Below are 4,302 nucleotides of genomic sequence, written 5' to 3'. Positions count from 1 at the left end.
CACATGGTAACAGTGGTTAGTGCAACCGGAGACCCATTTCGAGAGTCTGATATTGTGGTGCCTCTGGATCTTTCTGCGAATGAAAGGAAGAGTTTAGCAGACTTCCTAAAGTCCTTAGTCCTGTCCAAATAAAATGCGAGGGCTCTCCTAACAGCCAGCATATGCAGTATTGCCTCTCTATTGTCACAGGGAGGTTTTGGAAAACAGGCGGGGAAGTGAATTAGTTGGTTCATATGAAAGGATGAGGTTACCTTGGATAGGAGCGTGGGACGTGGCCTCAGGGTGACTTTGTCCTTAAAGAAGACCGTGAAGAGCGGGTGCGCCAACAACACTGCTATTTCCGCATCCGCCGTGCTGAGGTAATGGCCACAAGGAATGCTGTCTTCACGGACCGGCGTAGGAGGGAGCACGTGGCCAAGGTTCAAAGGGTGTTCTAGTTAAAGTTTTCAGAACCAAGCTGAGGTCCCATGTTGGAGTGGGTGATCTGACCTGTGGGAAGAGGTTTCTCACGCTCGTGAGGAATCTGCCTGTTGCTGGATGGGCGAATACTGAGTGACCGTCCACCTGATGGTGAAAAGCTGCTATGGCCACTAGATGTACTTTAACTGCGAGCTAAAAGAGAGACCAGACCTTCTGAGACCTAGAACAGAACCTAGGATCAAAGGGAGGGAGGAAGATGTGGGAGCCACTTGTTTGGAATTGCACCAACTTTGGAAGCTGTGACCGGGTGCCCGGATGAGCCACTCTAAGAATTCCACACTCAGGGCAGACTGCAAGAAACAGGGCCCGTAATCCCCCAGAACGGGTGGTTTATTCTATAATAGAGCCACCAAACCAATATCAAACGAGCTTTTGTAGCACCACACTGGTTAACAAGAAGCCAAACACAGTCCCCTTTAAGCATTCCACTCCTTGGCTCCTATGTAGGCAAACAGGTCTAATCTAGTCTGCCTAATCTGCGTCCTTGGGGGGCATGTAATATTTTTTGTCTGCCCTCTTGCAGGTTGGTGCAGTAGAGGCGTGTCTGCCAGATGGCCTTGGCAGGGACTAAAAGTACCTCATTGACTGGGAGGGCAATTCTGGAAGAGGAAGAGGCGTGCAGTATGTCCACAATTTGTGGTGTGAGTCTTTCACTTCCTTGAAGGGAGTTTGCAGAGCCTCAGCCACCCTCTTGGAAAAGCTTAAAATCATCAGCTAATGATGGAGGAGGGGGCATCACCACCTCATCAGGTGAGGAGGAGATGTTCATCGGTGGAGTGGTTTTCACCTCTAGTCTGGCCTCCTGTTGCTTGACAGTTTCTTCCCAAGCCTCCGGGGCTCTGGATACAGAGGCCAGAGGGGATCGTCGGGTGGACTCTCTGTGGGGGATTCTAGATCCCCGAGAGGTGTGGGGCCCCCTAGGCTGCCCGTGGATCCCAGTAAGGCCACTGAGGGGGGAAGGGCATGGGTGGCACTACCCACAGGTGACCATACCAGGAAGATTGGGGATCTGAGCGTGGGTGCAGCTGTGTAGGTCTCAGATGCTGTAACGGAAGGTTGTGACGTAAGACCAGAGACAAGGGGTCCTCCTGGTCACGGTCTGAGTCCCCGCTGGAGTAGGGTGGGGCTGATAAGGGCGCTGGAGGTGAACGCCCCGGTGCCGATGGTGGTTCTGGGGACTGAGATGGGCTCGGTGCTGGAGCCTGGGGACTGAGTAGTGGGGACTCTGGTTCCTCCACTACCATAAGGTCCCTAGAGAAGCAGAACTCCGGTGGTACCACTGTGGTCGATGCTGTCAGGGACTGTTGTTGATGTTGACTCATTGGTAACGACGACCTTTTATGTGCGGCTCATTCCGACAGGAACTGCTTTGAAGTGCTCCATGCCAAGGATCTTTTTGTTGGCACCGATTTTGTAGAGACGGTACCGACAGTGGTGCCCGTTCCCCAGCCTGGGCCCCGTGGGTCCCAAGGCATATGGAGCTCTTGGTGCCACGCTTTGGAGTCATTGCTGCCGAAGTGACCGAACACACCAGGGATCCCCTTTGGCTGGTCTAGAGCTCGGTTTGAGGGCTTGCAGCCTTTTTTTCTAGAGACTTTGGAGGGGCAGTAAGCCGACTTTCTCTGCGGTTCTCCCTCTCTGGAGACGACCTTCATCCTGGAGAGGATTCGGGACCAGGGTCAGACGCCAGTTTAAGAGCACCCTCCACGGGGAGGAGTTTCAAGTTTTGTTGCCGGTTCTTTCGGGATCTAGCCTTCAGCTGCTGGCAGAAACTGCACTTCTGCGGAATACGTGCCTCTCCGAGAGACGCGGGACACAACAAGAGCGTCCGTCCATCACTGGCAATGCCTCCCTGCAGGAGAGGCACCTTTTAAAGCAGGGCAGGAAACGGTCATGCCCCTACTTAGGCGCCCACTTTTTGGATGCTCTGGGGCTGGAGCACCCACGGAAAAAAAAATTAGGTGCTCACACCCCCTGGCAGGCCCCACCTGTCAGCTCCTTCCCCTCCCCCCCAGCACCTCCTGTCCGCCGAGGATCAGCTGTTCAGCGGTGAGCAGGAGGCGCAGGGGACAAGGGGGAGGAGTGGGGGCAGGAAGAGGTAGAGCGAGGCGGGGGTAGAATGGAAAAGGCAGGATGGGGCATGGCCTAGGGGAAGGGGTGGAGTGGGGGCGGGGCCTGGGGCAGAGCAGGGTTCGAGCACCCCTCGGGAAATGGATCGACAGAGGATTTTCTTTTTTTTAAGAATCAAACAAATAAAATACCCTGCGGCTCTCTAAGCACTACGAATGCTAACAGAAATGCTAAGAACTAAAAACTGAAAACGACTTTTCCGTTCCCGGGCCAAGGGCGATGGAGAAGGAGCAGAGGGCGGTTTGCCTGCGCAGTGCTAGATGACCTTGAGGCAGACCACAAGCCGGAGAGGGCGCATGTGCGGCCGAACAGACACTGCTACTTAAATTCTCCAATTAGAGGCGCAGATACACCGACAGTGGAGCACCCAGAGGGACGCTAACTGAAGCAGCAGCAGCACTCACCTGTGCAAGGCTCCACAGGGATTTCTACTCTCTCTGAGTCCTGCTGATCCCGGACACATGGTTCTTCCCCTTGTTCAATACGGGCTAAGATGTCAGGCTTGGAAATGGCATAATCTATTTCAAAGACAAGAATGACAGCAGGGAACAGGACGTTACAAAGAATTGCGGATTTTCCAAAGAGCACAGAATGGTGGGAGCACGGCTCTTTTGAAAATCCGGCCCCGGTGGCAGGGGCTGAGCATTTAAAAATGTGGCTCTTAATCTCTCTGGGCCTCAATTCCCCATCCATAAAATGGTGCCGCTACTGCCCTGCCTTACAGGGGTTTGTGAGGATAAGGCACGTGGGTGCTACCTACAGCGACGGAGCGTGTATAAGAACCAAGAGAAGTCAGACGTGGACATCATCAATTTCTGTAAAGACGACTCGGGCCAGAGCAGATAAATGCAGTTATTATCCAGCGGGAGAAAGCACAGCACATGGAGAGCTCAGGCCACCACTGGGTAACTTTCACTCTCTCTTCCTAGGGGAGGATGCACAGAGTTGAACTTTCAGAAAATCTTCAAGAGCTACAAGTGCTGACCTAGCAAAATGCAGCGTAAGTGGAGGATAACTGGGAGCTGGATTCCAGCCCACGAACTGCGCACAACTTACCGCTTCTAACGAAGGAGGGAAAACGGATCCTTACCCAGCGAGATCAAAGTCTCATAATTCCCCTTCATCACGTTCTTGTAAAGCTCCTTCTGCCATTCATCTAAGCTCCCCCACTCCTGCTCGTTGAAATACACTGAGACGTCATCGAACGTCACCGGCACCTGAAATCACACGCGTTGCATGCTCGGTGCCTGCTGCTTTTGTACCATCCTGTTAACAGCTTCTGACACCTTTTATTAGTTATGAGACAAGGAGCACAAACACCCCCCAGCCCCATTGTCACCACCGGCAGTCACTATCCCTCTGGACAAGGCAAGGCAGCCTTTCTTCCGTCCCTGTACCTTACAAGGAATTCAGGACCTCCCCACCTCCAGGGGACCCTTGCACTGCTGATCCTTAAACCTTCATCCCTCTGCAGGCTGCTGACAAGCCTCCATCCCTGGGTATGTGCTGGGGCCACACACATCACCCATCCCTCTACCAGCCACTTCCTTCTTGAATTTGCACCTATAGTGCCGTGGCTCCTGGGGCATCCCAAAGTGGTCCCAAGAATTCACAGCACGGTGAATGAACAAGACCATCTGATAATTCTCTATTATATTTTGCTCGCATCCCTCTGCAGCTGGGACACTGTTA

At 53.3% G+C, this 4,302-nt stretch overlaps 1 long non-coding RNA gene across 1 annotated transcript; it reads right to left on the bottom strand.

The window, feature by feature from the left end:
- Positions 1-761: 761 nt before the first annotated feature.
- Positions 762-4,051, bottom strand: LOC113405767. Its single transcript, XR_003369567.1, has 3 exons — positions 3,701-4,051; positions 3,015-3,128; positions 762-2,332 (listed from the first exon to the last, which is right to left on the bottom strand). It is a non-coding gene; the product is annotated as an uncharacterized LOC113405767 (long non-coding RNA).
- Between the last annotated feature and the right edge of the window lie 251 nt (positions 4,052-4,302).

The sequence above is a fragment of the Terrapene carolina genome, unplaced genomic scaffold (assembly GCF_002925995.2).
Source record: "Terrapene carolina triunguis isolate 2854851 unplaced genomic scaffold, T_m_triunguis-2.0 Scaffold50721, whole genome shotgun sequence".
Taxonomy (NCBI): Eukaryota; Metazoa; Chordata; order Testudines; family Emydidae; genus Terrapene; species Terrapene triunguis.
This window is presented reverse-complemented; position numbering and strand designations above follow the sequence as displayed.